Raw genomic sequence first — 26,944 nt, forward strand, 5'->3', positions numbered from 1 at the left:
TCTAGCATTAGCAACCTAGAAATTAAATGTCAGACTAAGATTTTTCATAGTGTAAGGGATTTATTGTGTATGTTGTTAAATGTGGGAGAAGTTCAGAGCTGGAGGTGTAGCTTTTGTGGAGTTAATTTTCATTATGTTAGGTTTTAAAGATCAGTCAGTCCAGTGCTCGACTATACTTGGCTTAGGGAAGACTATGCTCGTGTTAGCACATTTAACTATTGACACCTGGTCCTGGACAGCATACTGTGGCTCTTACACTCTTTTCTCAGGTTGGAGTGGAGGAGTTATGTTTGAAGACTCCCAGGGGAGGAGGAGAGTGTTGACTACCTACAACCTCCGCGACCACCAGGGCGGAGCAGTACTTTCTCTCAAGGTCATCCCTCATGCAGACGTCCACCGACCAGCTGTGGACCCGTGGTGGGGCACTACAGGTCCAGACGGACCCCGGGACGACCCTCGGGTCGTTCCCCACACAGAGGCTTCAAGAGTGACACCTTCAGTCACGCCTCAAGTACGACCCCAGTCTGCACTCATGGAGGATCCGCCTCTCAGGCTGTCCTCAGTAGACCCCAATATCACCGGGGTACCCAAAATTGGACCCCAGATGACGATGTCCCACTATCATCAGGACCCCAGTGGTCCCCAGGTTGTCCTGTCGATGACACCACTGGTTGCGGAAGAACAACGACCCCAGTCCGGTCCATTACCATCGGTCCATCAACAACGAACCCTAGTGGACCCCATGTTGCCTGTCATCATCGCACGGCAACCTCCAGTGGACCCCAAGCTGACTACGGTGGACTCTGGTTGTCTGTCATTATTAAGACGACCCCAGTGGACCCCTTGTTGCCGGTTCCCAACTTTAGGCGACCCCAGTGGACCCCCAGGTTGTCCTGTCGACGACCCCACTGGATGAACGAGAAAGAAGGAAGAAGAAAGAAGAGAGGAAAGAAGAAAGAAAGAAGAAAGAAGAGAGAAGAAAGAAGGAAGAAAGAAGAAGATGCATGGGCCACCGTGTACGACCAGCCTGTGACGGTTGGCGCCCGGCCCCTAGTGATGGTCATTGGTCACTAGCGGGGCCCAAGAAGATGCTCACACTTGGCACTTAGTCTGGTGCTTGGTGTTGGGAGCACTACACGCCAGGACGCTGTGTCTAGACCAGCCCGGTTGCCTTCATTGGCTGCCACTTGCTGGCAGACACACCATCTTGAGGCCGTGTGTGAGGCAGCGTGACAGTACAGACCGAAGACTCCGTCGAGGGATGTGGGCAGAAGGACGTCGCTGGAAGAGCAACGCGGGTCTGTAGTTTGGGAGTGAAAATTGCCGCCCCAATGGTCGCGCCAGGACCCCAAAAACGCTGGCCAGTAGATGCTCGGCGTGGGCTGACCCTGACGTGACGGGGGCTGCCGAGTAAGCGGTATAGTGCACCTAGTAGGCTCTTGGCTCTGACCCCGGTTACTAGCGTTGTTGTGGCGCCTTAAGGAGCAGCATCCGGAAGCTGATGATTCGGGAAGCATTGTTACGACCCTCATTCCTGCCTGCAAATCGTGTCTCCCAGTGCCATATCTTCAGAGACTTTTATAAGACATTTTAGTATGCTGAAAAGTATTGAAAAAAATATTTGTTTAAAAAATAGACCCAGTGAAAATTGAACTGAAATATTTTAGCTAGGATTTTGTCATTATTTCTTTTACTTAGGATGTATTTTCTTGTATTTATTTTTTTATGCACCTTGTTGACATGTTTATTCTTACTTTTTTTTATTTTATGTCTCCACTAAATGAAGTTTTCGAGTGTGATTCAATCTTGATTGGATCCCACTACAAAAAGCTTCATTTTGGGGGAGATAGGGGGATATGTAACAGTGCAAGTATTTTGCACTCTTTCATGTATAATTGTGAATTATAATTGTGGGTGTGTGTGTGTGTGTGTGTGTGTGTGTGTGTGTGTGTGTGTGTGTGTGTGTGTGTGTGTGTGTGTGTGTGTGTGTGTGTGTGTGTGTGTGTGTGTGTGTGTGTGTGTGTGTGTGTGTGTGTGTGTTGGCAAGGAGGCGCACGGTACGAGGGAGGGTGACCGGCCTGGCTAGTACTCTTGAACAAGGAGAGCCTTGTATACTGCAAGACCTGCCTGGGTCCTATAAGGGTTAGTTTTGCTTCTCGGGCCTTATTTGGGCATGAGGAAGAGAGTACACAGCTTTCCCCACGTTGGGGAGGGCTGGGAGATTCAGTTAGCGACCGCCTTACAGAGAGAGGTGACCAGCCAGTCTTCCTCACCCTGACGGGTGACACTCCAGGCACCCCTCAGGGTGCATCCGTCTGAGTTGTGAGGTAAGAGTGTCAGTAATGCATTGTCTTGATTGGGTGTCTTTGTGGTGACGAGCTAGTGGAGTCTGAACCATTTAGCCATGTAAGGTGTGGGCGTGTATGGAGTGGGTCATCTCCCCCCCCCTTTTAATTTGGTCAATATTGTGTTAAATAATAGAATGTCAATGTTAAATATCAATTGCTGGAATTTGGAATAATGAAATAATTTGGTAATAAACATCTATGTGTAGAATAACAAACTTGACTTTTGTTCAGTCCTCTTTTTGAATCAATGTCCCCACAAGTAAGAGTTAAGGCTAAGAGATAACTAAATTAAGCAGTGTTCCTGTCGCATTGTTTAAGTGGAAGTAAAGTTAGATTCAATGACAGGTGGTGGCAGCAAACATCAGAACATCTTAGTATAACATCATAGATAGAATAAAATCAGCCTATTCTCCTCTTTCTTCTTATTCCTCCTACATCACTCAACTCCTCCTCCTTCATTCTCTCCCTCCTGCCTCCCCTCTTCCCGTTCGCTTCCCGTTTTCTATTCCCGCTCGCCTCTCTCTACCTCAGTTCCTGCTCGCCCCTCCCCCATGTTCTATCCTCCCATCCCTCCTCCTCTTTCCTCTCTTTCCTCCTTCTATCTTTACTTTGCTTTACTTGACATTCACTACTACCTTACGATCCTCACCCCCCCCCCCCGTTACAGGAGAGTGGTATGTGACAGTGGTGGAGAGTGGTGTGTGACAGTGGTGGAGAGTGGTGTGTGACAGTGGTGGAGAGTGGTGTGTGACAGTGGTGGAGAGTGGTGTGTGACAGTGGTGGAGAGTGGTTTGTGGCAGTGGTGGAGAGTGGTGTGTGACAGTGGTGGAGAGTGGTGAATGACAGTGGTGGAGAGTGGTGAGTGACAGTGGTGAAGAGTGGTGTGTGTCAGTGGTGGAGAGTGGTGAGTGGCACTTGTGGAGAGTGACAGTTGTGGAGTGTGGTGAGTGGCAGTGGTGGAGAGTGGTGTGTGACAGTGGTGGAGAGTGGTGTGTGGCAGTGGTGGAGAGTGGTGTGTGACAGTGGTGGAGAGTGGTGTGCGACAGTAGTGGAGAGTGGTGTGTGACAGTGGTCGAGAGTGGTGAATGACAGTGGTGGAGAGTGGTGTGTTGCAGTGGTGGAGATTGGTGAGTGACAGTGGTGGAGAGTGGTGTGTGACAGCGGTGGAGAGTGGTTTGTGGCAGTGGTTGAGAATGGTGTGTGGCAGTGGTGGAGAGTGGTGTGTGACAGTGGTGTGTGACAGTGGTGGAGAGTGGTGTGTGGCAGTGGTGTATGGCAGTGGTGGAGAGTAGTAAGTGACAGTGGTGGAGAGTGGTGTTGGAAATTTCCAACACTAATACAATACTATTGTATTATAGTAAATCAGTATTATTATATACTAACTACAGTAGTCACTAAAACTTACTAACAGTAATGTTCACATAAACTAACCATTATATCTGCGTATGGATGCTGGAACTCTTACGAAATCAAGCACCAGTATTGTGTCAGATTATATCTAGTTAAACACATTTATTGCCAGTGTACTAGAGAATTGAATGTGGTTCTCTAAAATCATTAGTATTCTGTGTGATAATTATTTATGGATAACATAACTCCCAAACAATTCTAAATCGAGAGTTTTTATTGCCATTGAGAAAACTAAAATCATCTCCCTTTCTCGTTTACCACCATAAGACGGGAAAGCAATAATATTAAAATCCCTAGAATCACAACCCAGTCTTTATTAAAGTATTTCAACCACAATTGCGCGGAATAGTATTATTCGTGATAAATAATTTCTGTGGTGAATGCGGGACGCGGGTTGAGGGAGAAGGAGACGCCATTGTGTGTGTGGCGGTGGCTTGTGTTGCAGAGTGAGCAGCGAGCGTGCGTACCTGAACAGGAAAGTCGTGGCGTCAGAGTCTGAGACATGTGACGTTGGGATTATCAGCAAGAATTACACTGATACTCAGCTTATAACGAATTATTATTCTTCCACGTGCTCCATAGTGCTCGGTCAAATAATAACGTGTCGAGAATTAAGCCAAACTCTCAACCACGTGTACAACATCGTGGAAGTTTGAGACTGAGACGCGATATCAGCAGACTTCAGCATACACTGCGCTCATGCTAAGTATATATTTCTTTCTTGATGCATCATTAGAGATTGTATATTTCGTGGGTAGTCTGTCGTTACATAGCAAGACGACTAAAAATCCAATGTTAGTACCGCATTAATATTTATTTTCTATTTTCATAAATATTGAGATTTAAGTAGCCTAGTTCAATGCTACGTAATATCCTTTAAATTACAGCTCGTATGTGAGGAGTCAACGAGCCGTTAACTACAATCGTGTTATTCACCTCTAAGGGCTTCTGAGTGGAGATCTTGAGATCACGAGGACGAAGCACAAACGATGTCATTTAAATCGTCTTAAAGCTAAGACTTTTAGTACACATTTAATTGCTCCATTTTATTATACATATCCATAATATTATCATATCGAGTACTTACCATATGAATTGGAGATTGATGTGTTTACTTAGATGATTGCTCTTTAATTCTAACAATCATTAATATTTTCTATTTGAATTTACCTATTGATTCTATAATAATTTGGTCATAATATTCTTTACTCAACAATGAACTGGTGACGAACCACACTAGTTCCTAGACGTATATGAAGTTCTAGTAATACCCCCCCCAATGTAGGTGTTTGAAACTCTGACTTTAGTTAATTAACCATACAGTCCATTATTTATTTAGGTGATTATTCTTTCTAATATTTATCCATAGACACTGGTTCTTCCTTGTGTTTCTAATGATCACTTTTTATTAGTTTCCCTCTTTTCTCAAAAGTGGGTGGTCCTTCGTTATTAAATTAAATAATTAAATAATTGAGTCAAGCCCCAGATATCCCACATTATGGTCCTTCGAACCGGATGTATACTAATTAGTAATAACTAATCACTGTGTGAAGTAGTTTTGACTAACCACATTTATTAATTGTGTCTACCATCAGTGTAACACATAGGTTAGCCTAATTCACACCAATTTATTTGCTACTTATACCTTATGTATAAGGTAGCACTCGTGGGACACAGTCAATTACCCACAACACTTAGATCTATACCTCATACTGAGGTAAGAATCTTCAGGTCACCAGGAGCAACAGCTCATAACTTCTATAATAATTCCTCACTAACACCAATTATGTGTTAACTATTTGGGCTATACAAATATTTCAATTTACAGCTGTCAGCAGACTGTCCATTATAGCCTAAATTCAATCCATAATTACTGATTCACTCAAGTCAGTGAATTCATTAACATTTTAGGATCCAGTATACTAATACAAATTGCTGATCCCATACTAATTAATCATTACTAACCCTGATAACATTTTATTCCACAATTAGGAAGTACATTCAGGAGTTAAATATTATTTACGGCAGTAGAATACTTGCCAAACACAATTAATTCTCTTGTGTTCATTTAATTTCTTATACACATAATTTCTACCAGTGTATATATTATATAAAATTACAAAATCCAAAAACATAGCACTATTTACACATTATTGCACCACATTTATTGTAGTTATTATGCCAACACAACAGAGGTAGGATATTTCAGACTGACACGGTGCTAAGATTTGTACAAATCCAGTCTTCCATTAGCTGCATTAATAGGAAGGATTATTACCTAACTAGTACTGTTAGACAGTGCTGGTGCATTATTAATTTATGTAGTGCTGACCCGAATGGGTGGGATTAACCATTTATTGTGTAATTATATTTTATTATATATTTCTATGTACATCTTTGAGTGTTACTGTAAGTTCACTACCCATCCAAGGCTGATTTTGAAGAGCTAAGCTAAGGAACACCTGTAGTGAGACCAAGGTACCACTCAAATCTTAGTTGCTTATTATTAGGTAGGTAGCTAACCTCTAAATGAGGTAAATTACAATCAGCCTCAAGAAAATATCAGGCTGTCAATAATTATACCTGCTCTACATAAAGGAGCAGACACCATAGCTGTACAAGTAGCTATATAAGCCCTATCAGGCTCAAATTTACAGCCAGAATGGCTACTCCTGCAATATTAGGGAGAATCTGTATTGGCCTGAGAGGTCTTCAAAAATCACCTATCAAGACTACTTGACAAATGTGACAACTGTTTAGAAACCAACTCAGTTGACTTCTTCGACCTAAACATTTCCACAAAGGTAGCTAGCCAAAAATATGTACAGGTGAAGGATACAATCGAGTCTTATAGGAACATACTCCTTAGCAGTAATACTGATCCAGACGAATTGCGTCTGATACAATCTGATCTTGCCAGCTATGAAAATACAATTCAAAACAAGTTAGATCAATATAACAAAGTGCTTGCGACACAAAATGTTCCTGAGTGGATAGAACATTTTTGTAGTAGACCTACACCCGAGCCAGCACCCAGCTCAGATGAAATACATGAGCTACCTCAAAATGAGGAGAATCCTCTAATCAATACTGATCACTATACAGGATCAACAACTGAAGTTCAAAATTCATTTTCTGCCATCTCATCTAATACAACTTCACGTAATTATTTGTATACAGAGTCTGATCAATTTTCAGACAGCTCTTCTCAATGTTCCCTGGATTCTATAAATTCAATGCATGAGGCTACTGAAATAACTAGCTCCACACAGGAACCCAGAGAAACAAGTGAAGCTGCAGATGAAACGCTTAGTGAAGCTGCAATAATCAGTGAATCTGAACCAGAAAATGATAAAGCTAATGCTGCAGCAGCAGCCGAAGCTGTAATTAAAGCTGAGGCTAAGCAAGAAGCCTTAAGCAATACAAGTAATGGTCCCAATTACTCACACCAGCCTTCTAGAGTAAGTGCTAACAATGAGAAGACTGTTATAAACCTTGTACACCAATTACTAGATTTATCTCCACCAGAACAATCAGTCGACTCTTTACAAGCCTTTAGTTTTCAGCTTGAGTCACTGTTAAATTCCTTCAGTAAAGAGTTGGATCACCCAACTGCTGAATGGATGACTAAAATTATCATCCAAAGAAAATTGTCTGGTGACACACTCAATAAATTATATGTATACCAGAATGGTAATGCCCTGTCAATGCAGGATATATTTACAGGTTTGCGCAATATAAGCAATCAATCAGCAAACCAGGCACTTAATGCCTCTTCTGAATGCACCGAAACTGTACCCACATCAGTTTCCTTACCTGGAACTCCTAAAGGGACACTGTCACTAGGTCATAAGGGTACTAATAATCGATGTAATAACAATAAGTCAAACACTGATTCATCAGTAAGGCCCAAGAGCCCCACAGGTGCTCCTAAGAGACCTAATAGTCCAAAGAGCACTCCCAAGAGCCCAGTAATGGCTCCCCAGAGTACACAAAATACTCACAAGAGAATATATAACAAGCAAATGCAAACAGCAAAACCATCACAACCTGCAGTTACTGTTTTACCTAAACCGGTAACCCCTAAACGAGCTGTAGGATGGGGAATATGCTTGTTTTGCAATCAAAAGCATTCTCTGTACAAATGTACTCATTACCCTAATAGAGACACAAGAGTTAGACGACTCAAACAGTTACACAAATGTACTAGGTGTCTCAAATCACATAATGTTAATAGCTGTGAAACCCCACTGTACACCTGCAATAGATGTAGAAGAGGCAAGCATCATGCTGCACTGTGCAAATTAGTTAGGACAAATTATGTCAATCCTAGAATAGGAGGTAGAGAATCTACCCAGTACAGTGCTGCGAGATGTGTAAAGCGTAATTTCACAAGCGTCTCAAGTAGATGCTGCTTTGCCCACTGCCCAACTGCAAGTAAAGAACAAAGGAGCCAAGATCACCACTCGTGGACTATTTGATCAAGGTTCCAAGAGAACTTTCATTACTCAGAAAGCGGCAGAGGCACTCAATTTACAATCAATCAGACAGGTAAAATTAAACCTGTCAGGGTTCATGATAAATCGAGGAACCCATGAATACTCAGTAGTTCAACCGCTTATACGACTAGGTAGTCATGTCAAGGCTATCCAAGCCATTGTTGTAGATCAAATACCTTTTGACCTAAATATTAAGGGTCTTGGGTACACAGCCCACTTCCTGCAGGAACGAGAAATTAATTTGGCTGACAACAAGTTAACGCCTGACCGCCTTAACAATGTAAATGTACTAATAGGAGCAGACTACTATTACCAGTTCATAACTGAACATGTTAAACGATTGGGTATGAATATGCTCCAATCTGCAGGTGGCTACTTACTGGTAAAGTTCTGAATGTGAACAAGCCTAAGCCTGCCAACAGTAATAAATTAGTCAGCAGTAAATCAATTCTCCAGCAGCAAGCTAAAAGGAGAAACATAACTGAGTAATAAACCCAGATTGAATGTAGTACAATTAGTATTCGCCGAGATGTTTCATAGCTCTCAATGGAAACCCAGTGGTCCGTACCTAAACAAGTACAAGTCACAGTGACCAAGCCATTGAATCCACTGCAGACCTCGAATTATTCTCGACATGTAATAATTGACCACACTCAGTCTTCCTAGGTAATTGATAATATTAGGCTAGAAAATCCAGCACTCCCTAGGTAATTAATAATATTAGGCTAGAGAATCTAGCAATCAATGCTTCTAGCATTTCCTGAATTTAGCAATACTATGAAGTCATCAAGCAACTTCTATAATTATAAATTCACTGGGATCAAGGTCCAAAATACTTGCGCTTAAGGTTTGCCAAGAAAACCTTATTAATACAATGTTTTCTGCACTAAGAGTTAGTGAAAATATTTGCATCAATTTTTGTTTGAGCTGTTTTTCTTTCGTTTCTGCTTAATTATTGTAGGAGCGTAGCATGAACAAACTTGCAAACTTACCAATACTAAGTGAGTCTACAGAGAACTAATTACCCGTGAAACGTTTAGGTTGGGAAAATGTTACAAATTATCTTGAATAGGATTAATCGTAGCAGTAATTAAATTTCCAGCAACCTTAGATTTCCCTTTTTTTAATGCATTATCATTAAACATCAGCATTGTTAATTAACATGCTTAATGAGCTCAATATAGTTTACCTTTGAATTAACGTAATAATTGAGTGCTTTATTGTTCCCCATGCGAGTACGAGCTCAATATTGCTCGCCATGATAATTGAACGCTATAATGCTCCACCTCGTTAATTCGAGCTCAATATAACTCACCCTGTGAACATGCTTAATGAGCTCAATATAGCTCCCCATGTTAACGAGCTCAATATAGCTCACCCTTTTAACTCTGTTAATGAGTTCAATATAACTCACCCTGTTAACATGCTTAATGAGCTCAATATAGCTCCCCATGTTAACGAGCTCAATATAGCTCACCCTGTTAACTCTGTTAACGAGCTCAATATAGCTCACCTTGTTAACATGCTTAATGAGCTCAATATAGCTCCACATGTTAACGAGCTCAATATAGCTCGCCCTGTTAACGAGCTCAATATAGCTCACTCTGTTAACTGTTAATGAGCTCAATATAGCTCACAAAGTTAACGAGCTCAATATAGCTCACTTTGTTAACGAGCTCAATTTAGCTCAACCTGTTCACGAGCTCAATACAGCTCCCAATGTAAATTTGAGTACATTATTGCTCACAATTTAGCTAGAGTAACTTCACTAAGAATTAGGGAGTTATCACAATTAGCTTAGTCCTCTACTTAGGTAGGTTAGAAATTTAAACCATTTATTTAGGTAGGCTTAGGGACTTTAGTTAGTGTCAACTGAGTACTAGCTTAGTCTGTACTCACAGTTAATTGCAGTTGACTATACTTATAGAGACTGATTTAATGAGCTCAATTTTCATTTAAAAGTTGAGGATGTATTAATGAGTTTACAGTGTCAAGCCTATGAGCTGCCATTCAATTAGCTCATAATTCAGAATAACTAGACTACTAATCTCACTGTCGACTCAGAATCTTCCTTGATTTTAATGAACAAACCTTTTCAGTTCTCTAATATTACACTATCTTAGCTAGTTAACAGATTAGTTATACCATCAGTCAGAATGACTACTGCACGGCAGTACATATTAAATTAAATTTCATCATTTGATTTTGGGGTAATCATGATGCTGCGTGATGTTATTGTCTAGTAACTCAATAGTTACAAGTCACAGCGACCCTAGACAGTGACCTTACTGTAGTGTCAGAGTCTCCTTGATCTTGAATGACCCAATAATACTTTACTGTATAATAATGTAGAATACAACTTATACAATAATGTTATCAGTTCTTAGGACCCTTTTTCTGAGTTTGCCTACAATTCAGCAACTACGTAATACACCATTACATGTCACTGCGACCCTAGTTGTTGATTTTATTGTAAGCTTTAGGGAGTTCCTGATTACAGATAACTTAATCATTTAATATATTAATATTTAATACATGTTTCCACCAGAGCAGTTGCTCAACAATGCAAACGGAAACTACAAGCTTATTATAGCTCTAACTAAGAGCAAATAATTTCCCATCCAATTTGAGTAATCATGATGATACTGTGTTGTGATGTCTAGTAACAAATCAGTTACAAGTCAAAATGTTCCAAGACATTCACCTCACAGTGGATTCTCAGTTACTTTAAATTGTATGTTTAATTCTTAATTTGTTTGTATAGGCTATCAACTATAACATTATTTCGTCTAGAGTATCTGAGAGTTTGCAAGACTTTAAGACTTAGTAACATAAACGTTACATGTCATAGCGACACCAGTCACAGAGTTTATTGTAAGCTTTATTAGTCATTAACTTTAGATGATTCACAATAACATGTTCCATTCAACATGAATTTCTTTACAAGACTTAAATTTCTTGTATGTCCTTGACAATTACGGGACATCCGTTATGTGTGTCCTAACATACTAACATATTAACATACTAACATTAACACTAACTTCGGGATGGGTATGTCAGTACTCAACATGGCACTGCAACCCGAGAAATCTCCCCGCGGAGTTATGTTGGAAATTTCCAACACTAATACAATACTATTGTATTATAATAAATCAGTATTATTATATACTAACTACAGTAGTCACTAAAACTTACTAACAGTAATGTTCACATAAACTAACCATTATATCTACATATGGATCCTGGAATTCTTACGAAATCAAGCACCAGTATTGCGTCAGATTATATCTAGTTAAACACATTTATAGCCAGTGTGCTAGGGAATTGAATGTGGTTCTCTAAAATCATTAGTATTCTGTGTGATAATTATTTATGGATAACATAACTCCCAAATAATTCTAAATCGAGAGTTTTTAGTTACAATTGTTATCAAGTAATAGTTTTTCTGTCACGCGTGAATGCCATGGAGAAAACTAAAATCTTCTCCCTTTCTAAACACCTCAAATGATATGGTGGAAGTGCTGATAGTCAAAATAGAGATCCTAAATGCAGTTGTTGTCCTTGTATATAAGTCACCGGAGGCAAACCCTCAGCAGTTTAAAGACCAACTAATGAAAATAGAGCACTGCTTGGAAAACCTCGCAAATCCAGCTCCGAACATCATCCTGTTTGGGGACTTCAACCTACGGCACCTGAAATGGAAGCACCTGGCTAATACAGTAATATCAGAAAGAATACCAGGAAGTAGCCTAAATGAACAGGCACATGCAAATGACCTGCTACGGATGTGCGATAGGTTTGCCTTAAACCAGCAAATAGTAGAACCAACTAGGAAGGAGAACACGCTGGACCTCATTTTCACTAATAATGATGAGTTGATCGGGAACATAATGATTACAAATACCTGTTACTCAGATCACAACTTAATTGAAGTTATGACAACCATGGGGAATGGACCTTCAAAACCAGTCCAGATTCCCGGTGGAGGAGATTTCAGCAAATTCAACTTCAATAATAAACAGATAAACTGGGAGCAAATAAACCAGGACTTCACAGAAATAAACTGGGAAGAACAGCTAGAAAATGCAAACCTGAACCAGTGCCTTGGAAAAAATAAGCTCAGTAGCACTAGAAATATGTTCAAACCGCATACCCCTAAGAAAAAAGAGAAAGAGATGCAGATTGGAACGGGAACGTCGTTCCCTATATAGGCGAAGAAAACGAATCACGGAACATCGTCGTGTCACGTCCTTCACTCACCAGACCACTCCACAAGTGATCATTTGAATTTCATCATGGAATTCCAATTGACTTATAATCGATCCAGCAATGCTGCTCAGAGTAGGAAAAGACCATCGATAATGGATACCAGTTCCGAAAGTGACGGCGAGTGGCATCACGTGAATAAGGCTAATAGGACAAGCCACTCCATGACGACCCATCGCCCATTAATCTCTCCAGCTTCTCCAGCACCTCAGACTAGATCTACGTTTCCGGTCTTCAAAGTGCAGCACACGGAAGGTAAGTCTTCCGTGTGCTGCACTTCCTACGCTACTGTAGTGGACCTGGAAAAAGAGTACCCCCAGCTCCAGGTCAGGGCAAAACCTAATCTCAAAGGAGAATACATTCTGAGGCCTAAAGACGAGTCGGCCGCTACGATTCTAAAAAATTACGCAAAATGTGAGGAACTGAAACCAGAGGATAAAATAAGTAAAGTCATTGTCCTCCACTATCCCTTGCATATGGCCCTTGGCCATCTCGAAAAGCTGAACTATGTGGTGTCAGCAGAGAGATGCCAAGTACGAACCACAAAACAGGAAACTCGACAAGTCCTTCTCACAGTAAGAGGACGGATCCCGGAAAAACTTGACCTTGGAATCTGGGGGGTGTTCCAACACAGGCCTTACACCCCAGAACCCCTAAGATGCTTTAGATGTCAGAGATTTGGGCATCACAAAGATGGCTGCCAACGCCCAGTGAGGTGCGGAGTCTGCAGCCAGCCCCATGATACAAAAACATGTATTGATAAATTCAAGGCAAACCACCCTGTTCAGGCAAAATGCCCAAATTGTTCCAAGGCACATCATGCCTGGAACTTGAAATTCCCTGAAAGGCTCAAAAGGCTTCAAACGAACCCCACCACGCCCACAGCGGAGCCGAAACCCCCACCAAAACGAATACCAGCTCCCATGCCCACTAAAACCGCGTGGGGTCTACCCATTCAGGAAGAGGGGGCACACGGCCCTTCACCATTGGCCATGGTGAAGGGTGAGAAGACAGTACAGGACAAAAAGAAAGATGGAGGACACAAGAATCAGGTTCAAAGCAGTCGGCCTCCCATTTCATCCAGCAAGCACACTGGGGCCAATAGGAGTAGCAATTCCAGTGCCAAAGTTACCACCGAGAAGGGTCTAAAAGCCACTAGGCCCTCAACCTGCACAACATTAAATAGTGCTCCCACTGAACTGAACTCTCTCTGGCCAATGCTCAAAACTTTGGTCACTGAGTTGATCGAAAGTCTGCTGTCTTCACATGGAATCAAGCAAACCACAGAGACTCGGAAGACAATTGAGCACAAGCTCAAAAAATTCGAAGATGTAATATCCACACCGTCAAGACAGCAGAGCAGGAGGCACCCCCATAAAAAGCAGATAGAGTCCAGCTCGTCGGAAAGCGACATTGATGAGGCAATTTCAGGTCCACTAAGAACCTATACCCCAATTGCAACTTCCATGGCGTGTTCATCAGACTCCATGGATACCACGGAATTATCAGCACATTCCAAGAACCTAGAATTCTAAAGATCCTGCAATGGAATGCGCAAGGACTGCGCACTAAATTGCAACACTTGCAATGCATAGCAGCAACCAAAGGCATAGACATCCTGATACTACAGGAGAGCATGCTTCGAGCCGGATTAGAACCTAAAATCTCAGGCTATCGAGGCTTCTTCCTTCTATGGATCAATGGGCAATCCAGGGGATGTGCAATCTATGTAAAATGTGACCTGATCTCCAAATCCATAACCAGCCCACCCAATTGTGGAGCAGGGACAGAGGTAATGGGAGTCACCATTGAGCTAAGACACGACAAACTTGAAGTGTTCAATGTGTACAGGTCTCCACAAGCCGAAATGGATCTCTCTGTGTTATTTGGACACGCGACAACAACAAACACAATCATTTGTGGAGATTTTAATGCCCATCATCGATTGGCACTGGGCTCGAACAGAACAAATGAAGCCGGCATTCACATTACACAGCTACTGGACCAGCTTCCAGAAATACAAATCCTAAACAAGAATGAACCTACCCACATCCAAGGAGGCAGATTAGACCTAACTTTCGTTTCAGCCTCCCTAAGAGATGCAGCAACATGGTCAGTTGAGCCCACACTCACAAGCGACCACTATGGGGTCCAAATTGATCTTCAGTTAGACCTACCCACCCCACCTCCGCCTCCATCTGAAGCCTGGAACTTTGCTTTAGCAAACTGGGACCTATTTCAAAACCTCATTTCAGAGTGGCAAAGAAACTATGACCTTCCCGAAGACATTAATCAGGCAGAACAAGAATTTGTCAAAGCGATTCAAAGTGCAGCCAACCACTCAATCCCACTGAAAAAACAGTCCACCGGACACCATAAAGATCATTGGTACTATTGCGAACGTGTCAAAGAACTCAACCATAGACTCAATAGAACAAGAAAGCTATACAAAAAGCAGCCAAGTGACCGCAACAGGATCTTACTTTGTGAGGTCAAGGAACATGTACATCGAGAGACCAAACAAATAAAAGAACAAAAGTGGCTGGAATGGTGTTCACACCTGAATGAACACACCTCTCTCGGAGAGATGTGGCAGCAAATTCACCAGGCCAAAGGGAATAAAACACCTAAATCTCCATACCCCAAGGATCCTCAACAGGAAGCCGAAGTACTGGCAACCAGGTTTGCAGAGAGAGCAGCCAGCAATCAACTTCCACCAGATGTATTAGCAGTACAGACCGGACTAGAGGAAGAAAGGTGGCACAGAATCCTTACAGCATGTGAAGAAGTCTCTGACACTAATGCCCCCTTCACACTGGATGAGCTCAATCGGGCTAAGAAAAACTCCAAGGATACATCCCCTGGAGCCGACAAAATAACCTATAAAATGATTAGAAACCTCGGCCCAGAGGGAGACGCTGCATACCTAAGGTTATTTAATTTAGCCTGGACTTCTCAAACTAGACCTTCTGCTTGGAATAGAGCAGACATAGTGCCGATCCCAAAACCCAAAGATCCAGCTAATCCCAGGCCCATCTCTCTCCAAAGCTGTGCAGCCAAGACGGCTGACAGAATGGCACTCAACAGACTGGAGTGGAAAATGCCTAAACTGCACCATGATATGTATGCCTATAGAAGAGGGGTTGGCACAGTGGAATGTATTACAACTCTGTTAGCCCACTTGAATGGCAGACCAGGAATGCTGATATTCCTGGACCTCGAAAAAGCCTTTGAACTGGCTAGCGCCCCAGCTATTCTCTGCTGCCTCATTGACAAAGAGGTCAGAGGCAACCTGCTCTCCTGGACCAAAAACTGTCTCATAAACAGAGAAGCAAGAGTAAAACTTCATGGCACAGTCTCTGAGTACAAAAGACATGAAAATGGTACACCGCAAGGAGGTATTCTTAGCCCTCTTCTCTTCAACTGTTTAATGGAAAGAATAATGAGGTTGAAACTCCCACATCACTGCAGGCTGCTAAACTACGCGGACGACTTTGTCATCATCATAAAAGGAAGGGATGCGGCGCGCCTTGCACCCAAATGCTTAGACTGCATCAGTAAAGAGGCAAAACAGATTGGGATCAAACTCAACCCCTCAAAGTCAAAGGCCATGCCCATAAAAATAGCGAAGCCCAACATCCAACTCACAGTACAGGGTCAACCAATAGAATGGGTCGACACCTATCAGTATCTAGGAATCATCCTGGACACACACATGAATTTTAATGCTGAGGTCACATACTTGAGAGAGCGAACTGCGGCCCGGACGGCAATCCTCAGGTCGCTAACCTCCCTTTCTGGAGGAGCCAATCTGCAAGTCCTTCACTCATACTATGTACAGGCAGTCACATCAGTGATCGATTATGCCGCACCTGCACTCACAAATCTATCACACCAACAGTGGAAAAAGCTTGAAGTTGCCCAAAACAATGCTATGAGAGCTGCACTGGGAGCCCCCATGTGGACCAGGCTTGAAACCCTTAGACTGGAGACGGGTTTGCCCTCTCTACAAGAAAGAATATCACAAAGGACAGCTACAATTATCAGTAAGATAATTATTTCTTCTGATCCAATCCCAGTACGGCAGGCTTTGGTGGTTGGACTAGGCCAAAACAATGGAAACTCTTGGGTTGCAAGGGCAGGAAAAGTCCTAAACAGACTACATTTAAAAAACATGATTCTTGATAGAGAGGGTGATCATCCACACCCAAATTACACTCCTTGCGCGCCGTGGGAAGAGCCTACTTTCAAAATAGTAATAGAAAGTCTCCCAATGAAAAAGGCTGCCTATGATCCGACAATCCTAAGGCGCATAATAGAAAAGCAAATATATAGCATAGCAGTAGCAGGAGCCACCCACATCTTCACAGACGGATCGGTGGACACAGAAAATGAGAGTGCTGGCGCTGCTCTTTGCACGACCAGCGTTCAGGCATATTGGAGACTGGGAGGACTAGTATCATCAACCCAAACTGAGCTGTTTGCCATACAACAGGCATTCGCATATGTGATTGCACAAAACACTCAAAATGCAATCATACACACAGACTCAAAAGCTGCACTTCAAATACTAGGACAAAAACAGTGGAAAGATAATGTGGAAATAATTACCACCATTTTGTATCTTGGAGCAGTCGCTAAAGGCAAAGGGCTCAACATAACTTTAAACTGGATCCCATCCCATATTGGAATCCCATTAAATGAAAAAGCTGATGAAATTGCTAAATTGGCAACTCGTCATCCAGTGATACATAAAACAATTCAACCCAGCCTAGAGAACATAAAAAACATCATCACCAAACAACTCTCACATCTCAACAAGGCCTACCTGCACCAGAGAATAGCTGAAGGTTCGCCATCTGCAACATGGTATCTTCAGGCAACCAAATTAGAAAGGTTAAATATCCCAAAAGGAATCCACAGGGAAATAGCAGTTAGGCTATATAGATTACGTCTAGGTTACAGATGCAACTGGGAGATTGGTGAACCCTGACAGAGAGAGAGTGCATCTTCTGCCAAACTGTCACAGAAAAGCCATTACTTCACTATCTTCTGGAATGTGAAGCAACCAATGACCTTAGAAGAGCTTTAAGAGTTCCTGAATCATGCAGTGGCCACCCTGAAGCCATCAACACAGCCACTCTCCTGGTCAACAAAGGTGTCCAGCAGCTGGACACCCTCATAAAGACTGTGAAGCAGTATCCTCCCCCGCGATAACAGCTTGATGGTTAAATGCAACCTCAGAATACTGAGAAAAAAAAAATGTACCACTTACGGGCAATTCATGCCCGTGCCACCTCTTGGGTGGCTTAATCTTTATCAATCATCATCAATCACGGAACAACTTGAGAGTCGCACCCTATCTCAAGAACGGCGAAGAAGGTTAGGTAGAGAAATAGAAACAATTGAACTCAAGCTACAAGAATCATACAAAACCCAGGAGAGGCAAAGAGAGCAAAAGGCCATCAGTGAAATAGAGAGAAATCCGAAATATTTTTTCTCCTATGCAAAATCAAGATCAAAAACCACATCTAGTATCGGGCCCCTGCGAAAGGGAGATGGAACTTTCACCGATGACAACAAAGAAATGAGCGAGTTACTGAGGAAGCAGTACGACTCTGTTTTCAGCGAGCCATTAAATGCACTAAATTTTTCATGGATATGATACCAACATCAAATCATACATCAGACGTCGCCCTATCCCCACTAGATTTTGAAGAAGCCATAAACAGTATGCCTATGCACTCTGCACCACGCCCGGATTCTTGGAACTCCATATTCATCAAGAACTGTAAAAAAACACTATCGCAGGCCCTTCACATTCTGTGGAGACAAAGCCTAGATACTGGCGTTATCCCTGACATACTAAAAACAGCAGAGATAGCACCACTCCATAAAGGAGGAAATAAGGCAGAGGCAATAAATTACAGACCGATAGCACTAACATCGCACATCATAAAAATTTTTGAGAGAGTGCTAAGAGTAAGATCACAAAATACATGGAATCACAGCATCTCCATAACCCCGGACAACATGGTTTCAGAACAGGGCGCTCTTGCCTGTCGCAGTTGCTGGACCACTATGATATGGCATTAGATGCTATGGAAGACAAACAAAATGCTGATGTAATATTCACAGATTCGCAAAAGCCTTTGATAAATGTGACCATGGTGTTATTGCACATAAAATGCGTTCAAAAGGAATTACCGGGAAAATAGGCAGATGGATCTACAATTTCCTGACTAACAGAACCCAATGTGTAATAGTCAACAAAATAAAATCCAGCCCATCAACCGTGAAGAGCTCAGTCCCCCAGGGTACTGTGCTTGCTCCAGTACTTTTTCTCATCCTCATATCGGACATAGACCAGAACACAACCTATAGCACTGTATCATCCTTTGCAGATGACACTAGGATTTTCATGAGAGTTGGCAACATAGAGGACACGGCAAACCTCCAATCAGATGTAGATCAGATCTTTCTATGGGCTACAGAAAATAATATGGTGTTTAACGAGGATAAATTCCAGCTCATGCGCTACGGAAAAATTTAAAATATAAAACCAGAAACCACATACAAAACTCAGGCAAATCATAACATAGAACGAAAAGGCAATGTAAAGGATCTGGGTGTACTCATGTCGGAAGACCATACCTTTAAAGAACACAATAAAGTAGCCGTCACAACTGCAAGAAAAATGACAGGTTGGATCACTAGAACTTTTCACACTAGAGATGCTATACCGATGATGATACTTTTCAAAACGCTTGTGCTCTCTAGAGTGGAGTACTGCTGCACAATGACAGCCCCTTTCAAAACTGGAGAAATTGCTGACCTGGAGAGCGTGCAGAGATCCTTTACTGCTAGAATCCACTCAGTAAAACATCTAAATTACTGGGACCGACTAAAGAGCCTAAATCTGTACTCCCTTGAGCGCAGGCGGGAGAGATACATAATAATTTACACGTGGAAAATAATTGAGGGGCTGGTCCCATACCTGCACACAGAAATAACATCACATGAGACCAGGAGGCATGGCAGGATGTGCATAATACCCCCGTTGAAAAGCAGAGGTGCAACAGGTACTCTGAGAGAGAACTCTATGAACATCAGAGGCCCGAGACTGTTCAACACGCTTCCACTACACATAAGGGGCATAACTGGCCGACCCATCACAGTGTTCAAGAGAGAACTGGATAAGCACCTCCAAAGGATACCTGATCAACCAGGCTGTGACTCATACGTCAGGCTGCGAGCAGCCGCGTCCAACAGCCTGGTTGATCAGTCCAGGAGGCCTGGTCGACGACCGGGCCGCGGGGACACTAAGCCCCGGAAGCACCTCAAGGTAACCTCAAGGTAAGGTTCTCGTTTACCACTATAAGACGGGAAAGCAATAATATTTAAATCCCTAGAATCACAACCCAGTCTTTATTAAAGTATTTCAACCACAATTGCGCGGAATAGTATTATTCGTGATAAATAATTTCAGTGGTGAATGCGGGACGCGGGTTGAGGGAGAAGGAGACGCCATTGTGTGTGTGGCGGTGGCTTGTGTTGCAGAGTGAGCAGCGAGCGTGCGTACTTGGACAGGAAAGTCGTGGCGTCAGTCTGAGACACGTGACGTTGGGATTATCAGCAAGAATTACACTGATACTCAGCTTATAATGAATAATTATTCTTCCACGTGCTCCATAGTGCTCGGTCAAATAATAACGCGTCGAGAATCAAGCCAAACTCTCAACCACGTGTACAACATCGTGGAAGTTTGAGACTGAGACGCGATATCGGCAGACTTCAGCAAACACTGCGCTCATGCTAAGTATATATTTCTTTCTTGATGCATCATTAGAGATTGTATATTTCGTGGGTAGTCTGTCGTTACATAGCAAGACGACAAAAAATCCAATGTTAGTACCGCATTAATATTTATTTTCTATTTTCATAAATGTTGAGATTTAAGTAGCCTAGTTCAATGCTACGTAATATCCTTTAAATTACAGCTCGTATGTGACGAGTCAACGAGCCGTTAACTACAATCGTGTTATTCACCTCTAAGGGCTTCTGAGTGGAGATCTTGAGATCACGAGGACGAAGCACGAATGATGTCATAGAAATCGTCTTAAAGCTAAGACTTTTAGTACAAATTTAATTGCTCCATTTTATTATACATATCCATAATATTATCATAGCGAGTACTTACCATATGAATTTGAGATTGATGTGTTTACTTAGATGATTGCTCTTTAATTCTAACAATCATTAATATTCTCTACTTGAATTTACCTATTGATTCTATAATAATTTGGTCATAATATTCTTTACTCAACAATGAACTGGTGACGAACCACACTATTTCCTAGACGTATATGAAGTTCTAGCAATACCCCCCCCAATGTAGGTGTTTGAGGCTCTGACTTTAGTTAATTAACCATACAGTCCATTATTTATTTAAGTGATTATTCTTTCTAATATTTATCCATAGACACTGGTTCTTCCTTGTGTTTCTAATGATCACTTTTTATTAGTTTCCCTCTTTTCTCAAAAGTGGGTGGTCCTTCGTTTTTAATTAAAAATTAAATAATTAAATAATTGAGTCAAGCCCCAAATATCCCACATGTGGTGTCTGGCAGTGGTATAGAGTTGTGTGTGAGACAGTGGTGGAGAGTGGTGAGTGACAGTGATGGAGAGTGGTGTGTGACAGTGGTGGAGAGTGGTAGTGATACTACTCTGCACCACTCCTACTCTGCACCACTACCCTCCTCCACAACACTACCCTCCTCCTCCTCCGCACCACTACTCTCCTCCTACTCTGCACCACTACCCTCCTCCTCCTCCTCTGCACCACTACCCTCCTCCTCCTCTGCACCACTACCCTCCTCCTCCTCTGCACCACTACCCTCCTCCTCTGCACTACTACCCTCCACCTCCTCCTCTGCACCACTACCCTCCTCCTCCTCTTCATCACTACCCTCCTCCTACTCTGCATCACTATCCTCCTCTACACCACTACCCTGCTCCTCTGCACCACTACCCTCCTCCTCTGCACTACTACCCTCCTCCTCCTTTGCACCACTACCCTCCTCCTCCTCTTCACCACTACCCTTCTCCTCTGCACCACTACCCTCCTCCTTTTTGCACCATTATCCTCTTCCTTTTCACCACTACCCTCCTCCTCCTCTGCGCAACTACCCTCCTCCTCCTCCTCCGCACCACTACCCTCCTCCTCTGCACCACTACCCTCCTCTCCTCTGCACCTCTACCCTCCTCCTCTGCACCACTACCCTCCTCCTCCTCTGCACCACTTCCCTCCTCCTCTGCACCACTGCCCTCCTCCTCCTCTGCACCACTACCCTCCTCCTCTTCTACACCACTACCCTCCTCTTCCTTTGTACCACTACCCTCCTCCTCCTCTGCACCACTACCCTCCTCCTCCTCTGCACCCCTACCCTCCTCCTCCTCTGCACCACTACCCTCTCTCCTCCTCTGCACCCCTACCCTTCTCTTCCTCCGCACCACTACCCTCCTCCTCTGCACCCCTACCCTCCTCTTCCTCCACACCACTACCCTCCTCCTCCTCTGCTCCACTACCCTCCTCCTCCTCTGCACCACTACCCTCCTCCTCCTCTGCACCACTGCCCTCCTCCTCTGCACCACTACCCTCCTCCTCTGCACCACTGGCCTCCTCCTTCTCTGCACCACTACCCTCCTCCTCTGCACCACTGCCCTCCTCCTCCTCCTCTTCACCACTACCCTCCTCTTCTGCACCATTACCCTCTTCCTCCTCTGCACCACTACCCTCCTCCTCTTCTGCACCACTACCCTCCTCCTCCTCTGCACCACTACCCTCCTCCTCTGCACCACTATCCTCCTCCTCCTCTGCACCACTACCCTCCTCCTCCTTTGCACCACTACCCTCCTCCTCCTCTGCACCACTATCCTCCTCCTCCTCTGCACCACTACCCTCCTCTTGCTCCGCACCACTACCCTCCTCCTCCTCTGCACCACTACCCTCCTTCTCCTTTGCACCACTACCCTCCTCCTCCTCTGCACCACTACCCTCCTCCTCTGCACCACTATCCTCCTCCTCCTCTGCACCACTACCCTCCTCCTCCTTTGCACCACTACCCTCCTCCTCCTCTGCACCACTATCCTCCTCCTCCTCTGCACCACTACCCTCCTCTTCCTCCGCACCACTACCCTCCTCCTCCTCTGCACCACTACCCTCCTTCTCCTCTGCACCACTACCCTCATCATCCTCTGCACCACTACCCTCCTCTTCCTCTTCACCACTACCCTCCTCCTCCTCTGCACCACTACCTTCCTCCTCCTCTGCACCACTACCCTCTTCTTCCTCTTCACCACTACCCTCATCCTCCTCTGCACCACTACCCTCCTCCTCCTCTGCACCACTACCCTCCTCCTCTGCGCCACGACCCTCCACCTCCTCTACACCACTACCCTCCTCCTCCTCTGCACCACTACCCTCCTCCTCCTCTGCACCACTACCCTCCTCCTCTGCACCACTACCCTCCTCCTCTGCACCACTACCCTCCTCCTCCTCTGCACCACTACTCTCCTCCTCTGGACCACTACCCTCCTCCTCCTCCGCACCACTACCCTCCTCTGCACCACTATCCTCCTCCTCCTCCGCACCACTACCCTCCTCTGCACCACTACCCTCCTCCTCCTCTGTACCACTACCCTCTTCCTCCTCTGCACCACTACCCTCCTCCTCCTCTGCACCACTACCCTCCTCCTCCTCTGCACAACTACCCTCCTCCTCCTCTGCACCACTACAGTCCTCCTCCTCTGCACCACTAGCCTCCTCCTCCTCCGCACCACTACCCTCCTCTGCACCACTACCCTCCTCCTCCTCTGCACCACTACTCTCCTCCTCCTCTGCACCACTACCCTCCTCCTCCTCCTTAAGAGATGAGTGTGAGGAGTAGCCAGGTGTGGGCTTCAGTTATCACTTTCATCTACAGGTGTGGGTGTGGAGAGACTCCTGCGAGGACTTCACCGGAGGGGCGTCACTGGTCGCTTGTTTCACATTCATCCAGTGAATGTGGACAGTAATGAGAACAAGAAGTACCTCCGAGAGCTCGGTGCGTCGCTTAACAATTTTAATAATGTTAAAATATGGTAGATTGTTGAGACCTGCCTCACGAGACCAATAATGTACAAGGACACATCTACGAGGAGCTGGTTGTTGAGACCAGCCTCACGAGACCAATAATGTACAAGGACACATCTACGAGGAGCTCGTTGTTGAGACCTGCCTCACGAGACCAATAATGTACAAGGACACATCTACGAGGAGCTGGTTGTTGAGACCTGCCTCACGAGACCAATAATGTATAAGGACACATCTACGAGGAGCTGGTTGTTGAGACCAGCCTCACGAGACCAATAATGTACAAGGACACATCTACGAGGAGCTGGTTGTTGAGACCAGCCTCACGAGACCAATAATGTTCAAGGTCACTTCTACGAGGAGCTGGTTGTTGAGACCTGCCTCACGAGACCAATAATGTACAAGGACACATCTACGAGGAGCTGGTTGTTGAGACCAGCCTCACGAGACCAATAATGTACAAGGACACATCTACGAGGAGCTGGTTGTTGAGACCAGCCTCACGAGACCAATAATGTACAAGGACACATCTACGAGGAGCTGGTTGTTGCTGAGAGTTTTGGTATGCTGTAGGTATGAATGAGTTTTGTTATGCTGGTGGTATGAATGAGTTTTGGTATGCTGGTGGTATGAATGAGTTTTGGTATGCTGGTGGTATGAATGAGTTTTGGTACGCTGGAGGTATGAGCGAGTTTGGTATGTTAGGGGTATGAATGAGTTTTGGTATGCTGGAGGTATGAATGAGTTTTAGTATGCTGGTGGTATGAATGAGTTTTGGTATGCTGGAGGTATGAATGAGTTTTAGTATGCTGGTGGTATGAATGAGTTTTAGTATGCTGGTGGTATGAATGAGTTTTAGTATGCTGGTGGTATGAATGAGTTTTGGTATGCTGGTGGTATGAATGAGTTTTGGTATGCTGGTGGTATGAATGAGTTTTAGTATGCTGGTGGTATGAATGAGTTTTAGTATGCTGGTGGTATGAATGAGTTTTAGTATGCTGGTGGTATGAATGTGGAAAAATCTGGCTCCAGAATACTAATAATAATGATATTTAAATTTCGAAGGACCACACCCTTAATGGGAGAAATAAATTAAATATTTAAATTGAATAAATTAGAGAAGCAGTGCCTATGGATCTCCAATAATGAATAATATAGGATGCTCTGAGATGCTGGATAATATAATGTGATTGATCATAAGAATATTAGGGCAATGGACTGTAGAATGATAATTAAAATTATAGAGCCAAATCCCTCTACACACTTTGGGGGCTATTCTATAATGCTAGTAGGTAATTCACTACAAATTACTACAATATGAATATAAGTTATTAATTATAGTATATATGTGAAATATGTGTTAGTTAATGAAAAGTTGAAATATTAATGCATATCAATAATTAAATCAAGTATATAATTAATATGCAAATAAATGGAAATTCACCGACTCTCAATAATGAAAAGACACTATCTATATATTAAGACTGGTAAATTCTGAGATGTATCAGAGGAACGTAGAATGCGTCCAGCCTCTACAACACGTTGGGACCAGCAATGAGATAGTAACCCTTGGGACATGTGATCATGGAGACAGTCATACGCCTCCTCAGTTGAATTACACAACGCTGAAATAAGTAACTTCTATAATTTCCACTCCACTAGTATTCACTCATTTAAACGCAAGATATAAAATAATTGGAGGTGTAGACACATCACTTACATGGGTGTTTTATATCGCCTACAGCATCACGACATGGCACCTGCTTTAGTGAATATACCTGAGCTCAACAATAAAACGGTGAGGTAAAATGCCCGCCGAAATTGGTGTCCGTGAATTGGGTAAGCTGCGCCCTTATTCTGAAGCCCCGAGATGCTTGCAGAATTGGAAGATTTGGTCGGGCGCTTCGGAACACCTTGCTGCCAGTTGATCGAAAATGGCGAGAGTCCCTTTCCTCCATCTCGGGTTGACGCATGCGCAAAAGCTCCCAGTAGAGGCCCTGGGCATAAATTATATTATTTATTTAATTCTTAATGTGGAAGGAAGTGAGTATGACGAATATATACATCATAAATAAATGTGTTATGCGTAACATATTTTCTCGTAATGCAAGTAAGTTAATATGAACCGCGCAAAATAACCGAGAAATATTTAAATGGTAAGTAATTTGTGTTATATTATTCACTGAAACACCTATCTAGCTGGATAAATGAATTGCAATACACTTTAGTATACTAATTAAAGTAAACTTTTTAATAAACGATCATCGTTAATAAAGGAAAGTAAATAACTGGACTCTATTGAGTCTACAGATATGTAGAAAATTATTCCCTATGGCGGTCTTTGGAGCACGACGCCATTAATACTAGGAAAGATATGGCAGAATTGGGTCGCAATAGGATATGAATTGATATTAGTACACTACTGGTTAGTATAGTGTTAGTAAATTGTAATTGTTAGTACAAAGATGATTTATCGAGGTACTAAAATGAAAAAAGTGTTGGATATTTCCAACAATGAATGAGTTTTAGTATGCAGGTAGTATGAATGAGTTTTAGTATGCAGGTAGTATGAATGAGTTTTAGTATGCAGGTAGTATGAATGAGTTTTAGTATGCAGGTAGTATGAATGAGTTTTAGTATGCAGGTAGAATGAATGAGTTTTAGTATGCTGGTAGTATGAATGAGTTTTAGTATGCTGGTTGTATGAATGAGTTTCAGTATGCAGGTAGTATGAATGAGTTTTAGTATGCAGGTAGTATGAATGAGTTTTAGTATGCTGGTGGTATGAATGAGTTTTAGTATGCTGGTAGTATGAATGAGTTTTAGTATGCAGGTAGTATGAATGAGTTTTAGTATGCAGGTAGTATGAATGAGTTTTAGTATGCTGGTAGTGTGAATGAGTTTTAGTATGCTGGTTGTATGAATGAGTTTTAGTATGCTGGTAGTATGAATGAGTTTTAGTATGCTGGTGGTATGAATGAGTTTTAGTATGCTGGTGGTATGAATGAGTTTTAATGTTCTAGTTGTATGAATGAGTTTTAGTATGCTGGTGGTATGAATTAGTATTAGAATGTTAGTAGGATGAATGAATTTTGGTATGCTGATGGTATGATTGAGTTTTTGTATGCATTGTATGAATGTATTTTAGTATGCTGGAGGTATAAATAAGCATTTGTATGCAGATTTTATTAATACGTTCAGAAATGCATATTGCATTAATAACTGATTTTGATATACTGATTTTATGAATACGTTTTGGAATGTAATTTATATATTAGCATTTTCTA

At 42.9% G+C, this 26,944-nt stretch overlaps 1 protein-coding gene across 1 annotated transcript in view; it reads left to right on the forward strand.

Moving 5' to 3' along the window:
• LOC138350626 (uncharacterized) overlaps window positions 1-26,944 on the forward strand; it is a 163,840-nt gene that overhangs the window by 136,031 nt on the left and 865 nt on the right. The window lies entirely within an intron of this gene.

This window comes from Procambarus clarkii, chromosome 46, assembly GCF_040958095.1.
Source record: "Procambarus clarkii isolate CNS0578487 chromosome 46, FALCON_Pclarkii_2.0, whole genome shotgun sequence".
Classification (NCBI taxonomy): Eukaryota; Metazoa; Arthropoda; class Malacostraca; order Decapoda; family Cambaridae; genus Procambarus; species Procambarus clarkii.